The 13,650-nt window shown below is 32.9% G+C and overlaps 1 protein-coding gene across 3 annotated transcripts in view; it reads left to right on the plus strand.

Annotated features, from left to right (window-relative positions):
* LOC129777932 (probable serine/threonine-protein kinase nek3) overlaps window positions 1-13,650 on the plus strand; it is a 197,878-nt gene that overhangs the window by 84,240 nt on the left and 99,988 nt on the right. For all 3 annotated transcript variants that reach the window (XM_055784524.1, XM_055784529.1, XM_055784526.1), the window contains one exon: window positions 9,103-9,191. The gene's annotated coding sequence lies outside the window, so the exon portion shown is untranslated. The remainder of the gene's footprint in view (window positions 1-9,102; window positions 9,192-13,650) is intronic.

Here is a 13,650-nt window from a genome sequence, read left to right on the forward strand (position 1 = left end):
TCAAAAAGGGTTTTATTCATTTCTCGTCACTCCACGCGTGCATCCGCGTCGAGTGTCATACAAGAACTGTCTTAATGCTAGTTACATGTGTCTTAAGCTAACTTAGCCAACAGTTTGTGGAGAGTTTCATTGGGAGGAGCCAAGTCGATTTCAAAGGGGAATAGCCAATCAATCGAATGCAGTGTTCGATGTGAATGGTGTCAAGAAATAAAATTGCTTACTGCGCTCATAAGCGCGCATATCGATTTCATGGGAAATCGTAAAGTGTCACGACGACTTTGTGTACGGTCGCGTATTTAATCAGAATAGAACTGGGTTTGTTTTGGTTTCTGGTTTATTGCCTTTAGCTGCGCGCGACATGATGTAAGGGTGCATTCATATCGCCCGCGCATGTTGGCATGGACGAATGTGGGAGAAAAACAATTAACGAAATAATGCAGTTGCGCTTGAGGAATGTTTCGTGGGAATCGTAAATTGAAGTGACCACGCATGAGTCATTTATTTTGAAACAATCAACTGCTTATGAGGAGAAGGATAATTTGTATATTGGGAGTTTTAAGATGGACTTTGGAACGGGGTTTGAAATCATACTACACCATCCCTCTTTAAGAGAATGATGTAATGCAATGGAATCATTCTTAGTATTCAGATTATGGATTAATTATTCCTTGGCTTCTCTCAATGTTACAAATATTTTATAGACTTTTTATAGGTTTCTAAACTTTTATTTTCCAAAGCTGTTGGTATATTGTAAACAATGGTATGTGGTTTTGTATAATATTGGTAATTTGATATATTTCTAAAGATTTCTATAAATAATTGTAATATAATTGGTTTTTGCGAATGAAGTAACTTCTCTAAAAATGAATGTTGTTTGATTTTATATTTTTATCAATCTGTTTTTGTGTACTGTCTGTGTATGTTCTGTTTTGGGGTTCTGAATCCTGCAGTTTGTATCTAGTATTTCTTGAACTATATATGGTCCGTCATAGAATGGATCAAGTTTTCTTCTGTTTTCTATTTTTAGATAAACTTTGTCGTTTACTGTTAAATGAATTGGATTAATGACATTTTCTGAGTTTTTTGCTCTTTGAATTTTCTGCTCAATTAATTTGGTTCTTGCTATTTCATTAGATCGTTGTAATTTAAATTTTAGTTCTTTACTATATTGTTCAAAATTATATATTGGTTCAGTTCCTTTTTCAAATAATTCTTGTGGTAATTTAGCTTTAGTTCCAAAAATTAATTCATGAGGGGTAAATTCATGGTGTGAATGTGGGGTTGTGTTATAATTGAAAGCATAGAATTTTAACCATTCATCCCAATCCGATTGATGTTCGTTAACGAAAGATCTCAGGTATTCATTTAAACATCTGTGATTTCTCTCCAAAGAACCAATCGTCTGAGGGTGATAGGCTGTACTAAATTTTTGTTCAATTTTAAGCATTTCACAGATCTGTTCAAAGACTTCGTTATTATACTCAGTTCCTTGATCAGAACGTAAAGTTAAAAATGTTCCGTAAGTTAAAATAAAATTGTCTACTAATGCTTTAGCAATTACGTTTGCTTCTTTAGTAGGTACTGGAATTAATACGACATATTTCGTTAATTCGCATTGAATACTAACTACATATCTATTGTTGTTGTTACTTTTTGGTAATGGTCCAACTGTATCTATTGAAATACTTTCGAATGGGTGATTTGGTGTTGTAGTAACTACTTGTTTTTCTTTTGTATGCTTTATGACTTTGTTTCGTTTGCATAATTCACAGGCCTTGATGAATTCTGCAATCGATCTTTTCATATTGCTCCAATTATACACTTCTCTAATTTGAAGGTACAACTTATGTTGACCAATGTGACCTCCTGTAGGGGTGTTATGGTAATCATTCAATACTTTTTGGATGTCTTTTATTTTTGTTAAAAACATTGGTGGATTGTAAATAATAATTTCTATTGAATACACTTGAGTATTCGCTAATATTTTAAAGTTTTCAATTGATATCATTTTAAATATTTCGTCTTTTGTCGACAGCGCTAATTTCTTTTGGTTCATTTTAATCATTGTTCCTTCTATTTTCAGAAGTGCAGATTCTAATGTCTGACTTCCATGTAAAATTTGTTGATGCACTTGGGCAATAATTTTATTGTTTTTCTTTAAATAAAATATCATTCCATATTTGTCGACGCGTGTTTCGAGTTTAATTAATTTCTTCGTTTCTGATGGATTATTTGTCATGTACGTAGAGAAGTGATCAGTTTCTCGTGGTACAGAAATTTGATTATCAGATGTTTTCATATTTGAATTATTTTTCGAATTACGAGTCATCGCTCTTGTGCTTACTCCTAATATATTTAAATTTTTTAATTCATCAGAGGAGGTTACTATTCTTGATAAAGCATCTGCTCCTACATTTGATTTTCCTGCTATGTATTCAATTGTAAAGTCATATTCTTCTAAATCAAGACGCATTCTAGTTAATTTTGAAGTTGGATTTTTCATACCGAATAAGAAAACTAACGGTCTATGATCCGTTTGTACTAAAAATTTTCTACCGTACAGGTAAGGTTTGAAGTAATTAATAGCCCAATGTATGGCTGTTAATTCTTTTAGAATCACTGGTTTATTCTTTTCACCAGGTGTAAAAGTTTTGCTTGCAAAAGCTATTGGTAAATTTCCATGTTGTGTTTGTTGAGACAATACAGCTCCACAACCTATATCTGAAGCATCTGTTGTTAATATAAATTGCTTCGTAAAATCTGGATATTGTAATAATCTTGGTGACATTAATGAATTTCTTAGGGTGTTGAATGCATTTTGACAACTATTGGTCCATATAAATTGTGAATTTTTCTTCAATAGTTGATTAAGGGGATTTGCTATTAATGCAAAATTTGGTACGAATTTACGATAATAATTACAAAATGCAACGAATCTTCTAACTTCGTCTGCATTTTTAGGAACTGGATAATTTTGAATAGTTGAAAATTTGGAATCATCTGGTAACATGCCATATTCTGTTATTTTATGACCTAGAAAGGTAACTTCAGTGCTAAAAAATTTGCATTTCTGCGCATTTAGCTTCAAATTGTAATATCTTAATCTTTCAAAAACTTGATTTAGATTTGAAATATGATGGTTTACAGAACATCCTACGACTATAATATCGTCGATGTAAATGAAAGCTAATTCTGGGGTTAAACCAGCCATTGCAATTGTCATCATACGTTGAAAACTGTTTGGACTTATATTCAATCCAAACGGTAATCTTGTATATTGATAATGTCCGTTTTGTGTTGAAAATGCCGTAAATTTTCTAGACTCCTTGTCCAAAGGTATTTGATGAAAACCTGACATGAGATCTAATGTTGAAAAATATTTTGCTCTGCCAAGTTGATCTAAAATATCGTCAATTCTTGGTAGAGGAAATTTGTCTGCTAAAATTTTTTTATTTAGTTGTCTAAAATCAACGACTAAACGCCATTTTTTGTCATTATTTTGGGATTTTTTCGGTACTAGAAGTATAGGAGAGTTGTATGGTGAAACTGAAGGTTCCACTATATTACTCTCTAACATTTTGTTTACCTGTTGATTAATTTCGGTTTGTTGCGCATGAATCGTCTTGTAATTAGGAATATATACAGGAACTTTATCACTTAGAACAATGTTCTGTGAATAGAAATTGTTTTGAGTAACATCCTCCTCTGGAAGACAAAATATGTCTTGATAATCATTAATTAATTTTTTAAATTTATCTTTAGCATATGGAGGAATTTTGTCCGTGTTTATGCTTTTAAAAATCTCTTCGGATCTCTTATTATTAATATTTTTGGTATTTACATTAAGAATAGAATAATCGTTTAAAATACTTAATGTAGGCTTAAATTTAGAATAATGTATGTACAAAGGTTTATTCGTAGTATTTACAAATTTTACATAAGGCTTTAAAGGTGAAATTATAGTGTTACCACAGAAAACTCCTGGGTAAATTTCTTCTGAATGGACTACCATATCCTCTCTAATGTTTAAATATGGTATCCTTCTGATAACTTCACTACGACTTGGTAGCATGAAGCCTTCATTTAAGTTGTCTTCTATTGGTACTGAAATTTGTATATTGGCTATATTAAATGTAAGTAGCCAATGTTCATAATCTATTAAACATTTATAATTTATTAAAAAATCTCGACCTAGAATACCATCAGCCGTAATTGGTAAGTCTGCGGTAACTAGGTGAAAATCGTGATTTAAAGTTAATGTATTATTAAAGCATAAAGATGTATTTGTTAAACCTAATGTTTCTACACTATTTTCCGTAATGCCGGTTAATTTAATCTTATTGTTAATATTTACATGTTGATTTGGGAGAATATTTCGTGCTTTGAACAACGAAATATCTGCACCGGTGTCAATGATCAAGTTGCATATTTTATTTCCAGTCATGTGCACTTTGACTTGGATAAAATTTGATGCATTTAAATTTAATGTCAAAATCGGTATGCCTGTCCGTAACAATTGTTCAGTTAGTCGACATCTGTTAGCAATTGTTACTGGTTGGCTAAAAAATAATCGGTATTTGCTTGATTGTTCCCATTATTTGCAATATTGTTGTTGAACGGTACCATAGCTTGGCAAGTATTATCTGATTCGTTTTGTGGGTGAAATCCATTATTGTTTGCATGATTATTCAGTCGAGGAATGTCTTGCTGATTTACTACGTACATTCTCGCTGGTACATTATTTCTATTGAAATTTCTGTTAACGTTTCTGTTTTGATTTTGATTGAAATTTCGTTGAAAAGGGTATTGTTGTAAATTTTGATTGAAATTTGGTTGTTGTCGGGAATTTTGGATTGAATTTCTATTAGTAGGATACTGATGGTTAATGGGATATTGTCGGTTGAGGTTTCTATTGAGGTTATTTGGATATCTTGCTTGATATCTTCCATGGAAATAATTTCTTTGATTATTTCTTTCATAAACCATAGGGTTTCTGTAATTGAAATTTCGGTTTGTGTTATAATGATTTGGTTGTCTAGCCTTAATCGACTGCAGTACGACTGCGTTTGAATCAGTATTGTCCTTTTCATTTTCTACCATTACGTTGATGGCCTCTTGTAAATTGTCGAATTTGCCAATTTTCAGCATCATTTTGGTCTCTCTGTTGGGTGTTTCTTTGATAAGTGTTTTGATCGCTACCTTTTGAGACATTTTCCTTGCGACTGTGTCGGGAATTTGTTCTCTTATATAGGTATCTTTGAGCTTATCTGTCAATTCATCGAGTTGTTTAGTGAATTTCTCGATTTCATTTGTCGATTTGAGTCTCAAATTCATCAGATTAGCTAAGGCTATGTCTGAATTTGATTTCTCTTCGCAATTTGTTTGGATTTTTGCGACTATTTCGTCATAATCCGTTGGAGATATTGAGAATAAATTTCTCGCTTTTCCAGTTAATTTTGTTAGTATAATTTGAATTGCGGCTGCTTTGCTTTCGATTGGAACTATGGTCTTTGCCAAGTTCACCGCGTCTATAAATGATTTAACACCACTTGCGTTTCCGTCATAAGTGGGTATCAGCGTTGCTAATTCAGCGGCTGTTTTAATATTAAGAGCCATGTTGGATACTTTGTGTATTTTAATATACCAAATTAAAATTTTTGTCAATATTTTAAATTTAATTTTTCTTTGTTTTAAATTAATTTCACTTTTCACTCTCAATAGTGAATCGTCAGTGCTTAATTTATAGGGTTTTAGTAAACCACTTGATTTACCAAGTGTCTCTGGTTCACTATCGTATTCCCTTTGTATTACTTCTGATTCATCTAAAATTTTGATGGCCTTCTGATATATTTGTTTCAGTGCACCATAAGTTTCAACTTCGTCATTCCAGACTGAAGCTCCAAGTCTATACTCGAAAGATTTTAGTATTGTTCGATATTTGGCTAAGTTTTCTTGTAACTGTTGCCTTTTGACTTCAATATTATGTAAAGTTCTTGGTCTGTTTTTATTTTTGTTCAAATTCTGATATCCCTTTTTCAGATATGATTCAATTTCTTTGAGTTGTTCCATTTAGGAAGACTCATTTTTATTCATAAATTCTCAGAATTTTATCTTTTCGGACTAATGGTAAGAACAAATTTGCGAAAAAATATATATATTATTTTATTGATTATTTTTCATTTGCCTTCTATTCCTTTTTGCTTCGGCCAATCTTTGTCGTCTTCTCTCTTTCTGGCCGGGAAGTTTTAGCCACGTAATCGGATCACATCCGGGTAATTCATCTATTCTGTCTAGTAATTCTTCATACGATTCGAGTTTAGTATTTTCTCCAAATACTACTATATCAGGTGCGAAAGCTCCTTCGCCCTTTCCTTTGCTTACATCGGCTAATAATTTCAGAAAATCTTCAAAATCGTCTTTAATCATTTTTATAAGATTTTTGAAGTAGAGGTAAAAAAAAATAATATATAATTTTCGTTATATTATTTTCTTATGATATTATTTCTTTGCTGTAATTTTTGTATATTAAGTTATTCTATTAGCGGCCATTCATATATAGTCTAAAGCTTTAGGCAATTGATGCCATAGTTTGTGCCGACTGTGCAGCTTTCAGTGCTTCTTTACGTACACACTGCTTATAATTCTTGTATAGTTTAATGAAAGCAAATATTAATAAAATCGCAAGTATAATCCATAATAATAACTCTTGCGTTTCGTGGAATAAAGTGTGTTGTTCCACGTGGTTTAGGATATTTACTTGTGGGTCTCCTGTATTTTGAATAGTTTTCTTGTCAAACAGGCCCATTTCTACTTTCTCGAAGCATATTCAATTAATTACATGCATTGTTTTTCATTATGCATTATACATTATAGTCATTGGTAAATGTATCGAAATTTATTGTTTCTATACCGAATATATTATTATCAAAACTCATTATTTGGAAATAATTTTTATAAATACTTTGTAACCGAGGGTATGTAATTCGAACACTTCATAAAGAAACATATAATCATTCTAGCCTATGCGTTCAGTTCGATAAGTGCTGTACGTTTTATTTTGATATACATCAGTTTCAATTGCTTACTTCATATCGTCGGTTTCATTCCAGATTTAGCTCCTTCTGCTCTCTGTTGGTCCCGCCTGTCAGTTCCTTATTGCTGACAATGGTCTCGCCTTCCGATGTTCCTGCTTCTGTTCATTTATCTCCTTATTAAGGTTAACTTTTCATTTTATTCACATGGGAAAATAAGTTGTCTCTGTTGATTTTCTCCCAGCACTTTTGGTTTGATCTTCATTGAAATTATTTTCGTAAGGAGTTTTTTTTTTATTTTGTTTCCCTCCTATTCAGTGTCAGTATTTATATTACACCGCTTTTCTGGCACTTTTCCGATCACATTGTTTGTAACACTTTTTGAATTTCTCCCAGCACTATTTGTTTAGATTTCGCTATTGTTCCAATGTTTGCTGTTCGAATTATCACTCGCCTGTTGGCACGACACTTAATATTCACTATTTAAGCTTGTCCAGTTGTCCATAATAAATATATATTTCATATATATTTTTTTTTTCAGTCTGCGCTAAAGTTGATTACACAAACTTCGGGGATTTTTCTCCCTTTCCTTAACTTTTCTTCTCATACTTTTATTTTGGCTTTTCCATTGAGCTGTGGCGGTAATTGCACTCAAGTTTACCACTCGCCATGTAATTATATAGTTTATATTGTAATGCCAATAATATTGTTCACATCACCAATATTGTTCATCACACGCGGCCTTGTACTTATTTTCAATATTCTTCACATAAATCACTTCCGAAGATTGCAGGTTTAATTTCACGGTCGCCATGTCTTATATTTGCTTTATACTTTTATTCAAAAAGGGTTTTATTCATTTCTCGTCACTCCACGCGTGCATCCGCGTCGAGTGTCATACAAGAACTGTCTTAATGCTAGTTACATGTGTCTTAAGCTAACTTAGCCAACAGTTTGTGGAGAGTTTCATTGGGAGGAGCCAAGTCGATTTCAAAGGGGAATAGCCAATCAATCGAATGCAGTGTTCGATGTGAATGGTGTCAAGAAATAAAATTGCTTACTGCGCTCATAAGCGCGCATATCGATTTCATGGGAAATCGTAAAGTGTCACGACGACTTTGTGTACGGTCGCGTATTTAATCAGAATAGAACTGGGTTTGTTTTGGTTTCTGGTTTATTGCCTTTAGCTGCGCGCGACATGATGTAAGGGTGCATTCATATCGCCCGCGCATGTTGGCATGGACGAATGTGGGAGAAAAACAATTAACGAAATAATGCAGTTGCGCTTGAGGAATGTTTCGTGGGAATCGTAAATTGAAGTGACCACGCATGAGTCATTTATTTTGAAACAATCAACTGCTTATGAGGAGAAGGATAATTTGTATATTGGGAGTTTTAAGATGGACTTTGGAACGGGGTTTGAAATCATACTACAAATTGAAGGGAATGTTCATTCACTTAATCGACGGTTTATTGCGAAAATTTGAAAATACATAGGCATTCATTTTCCTTAACAGTTGTACACAAGAGATGAACCAGCCTAAGGCTGAAAATCTCTATAATAAAGACAAAAACAAACAGTTGTACATTTGAAGCCGGGATAACGTTTAGGAAACTTCCAGGCAACATGTAGCATGCGACCTATACGCACGCTACAAATAGACTTCCCATCGAAGCAAAACGATGCGACGATCCAAACCTTCTACATAATTGACGTGTCGAAAAGGCGAATCTTTCCTCCGACAGCTAACGGATCGGTTTTTATTATTACAAATTCAGTTGAAGTGATTTCTGTAGTCAAGTGGTTAGCCTTTAATACCATCTTTTTCCCAAACGCCGTCTCACAGTTTATCGCCACTCAGACTCAGATGGTGCTTCATTGGATTCTAACGGCGCATTTGTAGTTTCCGAAACCAAATATTCGTTCCCAATGATTTTGCTATTGAAAACAAGAATTCGCACGTTTCAAGTTTTATTTCCATTCGTTTAACCTCACGTATTGAAGCCATACCTTAGATTAAATCCAAACCGCCCGTTTGTCTATCATTTTACCCCATTTATTTCATTACAGAGAGTCCGTTTGGTTTTCTAATGGATTATCGCTTGGCCATTGGGCATGTACAACTGCCGCAGCAGAACCCAGAACCAAAGGCGTGAAAGGTAAGCCATTGCTGTGCTCAATATGCTGGCGTATTATTTGTTTTGTCTGTTTTTTTGTTCGTTCTTCAATGTTTTGCACACATTCCTCAATGCCAGCAGCCCGAGTGGACACAACGCGAACACCACTTGCGACTGGTGGCTTGTTGTTGGTCAAGTAGTGCTTAAATTGCACTCGGTGCGGAACTCCTGGTCCTGATTCTGTCTCACCTAATGGTGGGACAATGAAGGCATTTAGAATACCAATTTATTCGTTTCGTGACAAGAGGCAATTGGCGATTGCAGTTCAGTTATGCTCTGGTTTAACAATTGTTTATATTGAGAATGATTATTATGCCATATGTCACGTCACGAACTGACTGAAGGAAGTATCGTGTGTATGTGGTTATCTCAAGAAGTTATGTATATATTTTGATGAAATTGAATGATTGAATAGTGCTGTGTAGCTGTTATTTCCTATGATTTGATTATTTTTATACTTCTCTGTCTGATGATTCCATCAAACAACCCCAGGAAATGATCTAAGCCCTCTAATGAACACCTTGAGCACAAAGAAAACAATTGAAACGTGCCGATGGGTCAAACCGGAAAACACACCACAGGTGCATTGATCGATCGAGTAAATCAAAGTCATCCACCGATTAACCATTGCTCCCGATATGAACAGCACTTCCTGCCATTGAATTTCTGCTTTGGACTCTATCCCGGATTCAACTTCGCCTTCTTCAATCGACAATAATCCGCTGCTAGGCTTGGGGACCGTGGATAATAGCTTTCTACAGTTTCAGTTATGGTTTGGTTGGTCACACATCATCGATTTGGTGGCAACGAGTGTCGTCGTCTCACGTGGCATATTTCTCGCGGCGGTCCCCTTGCGACATAACTGTAATTATTATGTTGTCATTTACCTACCGCCTTCCATTTTCCTATATAGAATGGTTTGTTTGGTTTGGTCTGTTTTTGTTTGTTTGCTTTACTATTGCTTGTGGCAGTGGTAAAGAGATTCGCAGATTCAAGAGCCGGTATCTCAATATTGTTTTTATGCTCAGAAAAACGGGTTGAATTTATTGCGACATAATGTTTACGAGGGTCGTTTTAAAAGTTCGTGCAAAAATTTAAAAAAAATGTTTGGAGTAAACCTTCTTCATTCTTCAACATCCTGTTAGGCTTATACATTTCGCCCAACGCTGCTTTGGTTTGTTGATCCTTTCCGAAAATAGGTTCTCAAAAGTAACCATTCATTTCTGAAATTACCTCCTCGTTTCCCTCCAACCAATTTTTCAAACTGGGGAACAAACGGTAGTCTGATTTGGAACCCTATTTCCATTAATTTTACGACCACAACTGCTGAGGCGTGAGCTGCTCCGCCATAGTGATGGAAAAAATCAAAATCAGTATTAGTTGTATTTTTTCAAAACAAAAAAAACGAAAAGTTGGCGTTTGAAAAACTTTTTTGGAATTTAATTTTTTTTTGGGATTTAAAAAAAAACATTTACTTTTTATTTTTTGGGATTTAAAAAAAAATATGTTTTTGTGAAAAAATGGTTTCAATTTTGAAATTTAAAAAAAAAAATTTAGTGGTATGAAAAAAATGGTATTTTTTCATGAGAATTTTACCAATTTCCTACATTTCAATTTTTGACAATTTTTTGTAGATCTTTCTGAGTTAGAAATTTTTGCAAAAAATTAAGAAAAAACTTTGGCCCTTTTAAAAAAGCGGTTAAATTTTCTTGGAGATATTAAGTATGCAAGGTAACTTTAATGACCAATGTTTTAACACATGTGCTGCTAATAGCCAATCGAGTTGAAGGATCGTCAATTGAATCTATTGTGTATTTTCGTCGAAACAAAGCAAAGAAGCAAAGATACGGATTCTCAAGTTATACTCCCATGTATACTCACAATCCCAACGCTAGATACAAGTTAAAAATTCTAGGAAATTTAAATCTAAACAATTCACTTTTTGAAACTGAAATTTCCGTCTAGAATTAAGAATCTGTACTTTATATCTGAGATCTGTATACTGAGAGTTAAATTTCAGATTTTTAATTCCAGACCGAAATTTAAGCTTCTTAACGTGATTCCAAGTCCCGACGTTAAGATTTCAAAGGGCCTGGCCGGGTAAGGGAGTAAAAAGTGCCCCCAAACCAAATCACTAGCTGTATGGCAAATATAGTAAAGGATATTAAATAAGAAATTTTGGTGGTTTATTTGAACCCCTATGTGGTTTGACGTAGGATCTATAGTGAAAAACGTACTTTTCGTTAATTTCACGCCATCCTCAAAAGATCCGAGATAAAAATTTGAAAAAAATACTGAATGTGCATCTTACTACGATGTATCAAAAAAAATTATCAAAAAAAAATTTCATCAAAAATTTTAGTACTAAAAAAAATAATGAAATCTTGAAAATTTTTTTTTTGGGATTTAGAGATTCAGTACTACTCTAATTCATATTTTAATGTGTTTCTACGGCTTTTCTAGATATGTGTGATTTTTTTCAGATTTTTTTCAGTGTTGCGCGGTATCAAAAAATTTTTTTTTTATGTTTCCAAAGAGTGGTTAGGTAAGGGAGTAAAAAGTGCCCCCAAACCAAATCACTAGCTGTATGGCAAATATTGTAAAGGATATTAAATAAGAAATTTTGGCGGTTTATTTGAACCCCTATGTGGTTTGACGTAGGATCTATAGTGACAAACGTACTTTTTCGTGCATTTCACGCCATCCTCAATAGATCCGAGATAAAAATTTGAAAAAAATACTGAATGTGCATCTTACCACGGTGTATCAAGAAAAATTATCAAAAAAATAATTCATCAAAAATTTTAGTATTAAAAAAAAATTATGAAAATTTGAAAATTTTTTTTTGGGATTTAGAGATTCAATACTACTCTAATTCATATTTAAATGTGCTCTTACGGCTTTTCTAGATTGATAAATATCGTCAAGCTGTTTTTTTTTAAATATCTAATAATAAAAATAAAATAATAAAAAAGAAAAATACACAGTACAAAAAAATGTTATAGATTTTCTGGCATTTCGAAATTTTGAAAAAAAATATAACTTTGAGACCACAAATTCGATTTGTTTTTTTATTTTAATCTTTCAATTGAAAACCACGAATACAATAAAATAATCGATTTCAAAAAAATAAAAATAATAATGCAGACGATGAAGAAAATTATTTTGTGTCACACAATGCTCTTAAAAATTCAGGAAAAATTACGCCACATGTAGAAAAAAGACACATACGAACGCATTTAAATAAAAATTTGAGCAGGAGTGGGTCTCAAAGTTATATTTTTTTTTTCAAAATTTCGAAATGCCAGAAAATCTATAACATTTTTTTGTACTGTGTATTTTTTTTCATTTTATTTTTAGTATTAGATATTTGAAAAAAAAAACAGTTTGAAGATATTTATAAATCTAGAAAAGCCGTAAGAGTACATTTGAATATGAATTAGAGTAGTACTGAATCTCTAAATCCAAAAAAAAAATTTTCAAAATTTTAATATTTTTTTAGTACAAAAATTTTTGATGAAATTTTTTTTGATAATTTTTCTTGATACACCATGGTAGGATGTACATTCAGTATTTTTTTCAAATTTTTATCTCAGATCTATTGAGGATGGCGTGAAATAAACGAAAAAGTACGTTTTTCACTATAGATCCTACGTCAAACCACATAGGGGTTCAAATAAACCACCAAAATTTCTTATTTAACATCCTTTACAATATTTGCCATACAGCTAGTGATTTGGTTTGGGGGCACTTTTTACTCCCTTACCTAACCACTCTTTGGAAACATAAAAAAAAAATTTTTTGATACCGCGCAACACTGAAAAAAATCTGAAAAAAATCACACATATCTAGAAAAGCCGTAGAAACACATTAAAATATGAATTAGAGTAGTACTGAATCTCTAAATCCCAAAAAAAAAATTTTCAAGATTTCATTATTTTTTTTAGTACTAAAATTTTTGATGAAATTTTTTTTTGATAATTTTTTTTGATACATCGTAGTAAGATGCACATTCAGTATTTTTTTCAAATTTTTATCTCGGATCTTTTGAGGATGGCGTGAAATTAACGAAAAGTACGTTTTTCACTATAGATCCTACGTCAAACCAGATAGGGGTTCAAATAAACCGCCAAAATTTCTTATTTAATATCCTTTACAATATTTGCCATACGGCTAGTGATTTGGTTTGGGGGCACTTTTTACTTCCTTACCCGGCCAGGCCCTTTAGGTTTAGGTTAAGGCTTCGTTCTGTTCGATTGAATTTGGCCAACATTGGTTTTTCTCTAATCATGCCTACCTACCTAACCTACTAATCAAACGTAGGTAGACCTAAGATTAACCTAAGATCTTATTTTACAAATGTTCAAACCTTGTTTTGACGTAGGACTATGTCTAGCCGGAAGATATGGGAGGTGAAATAAAAATCTAGGCACTGAACATG

Source organism: Toxorhynchites rutilus, chromosome 3, assembly GCF_029784135.1.
Source record: "Toxorhynchites rutilus septentrionalis strain SRP chromosome 3, ASM2978413v1, whole genome shotgun sequence".
NCBI classification, from domain to species: domain Eukaryota; kingdom Metazoa; phylum Arthropoda; class Insecta; order Diptera; family Culicidae; genus Toxorhynchites; species Toxorhynchites rutilus.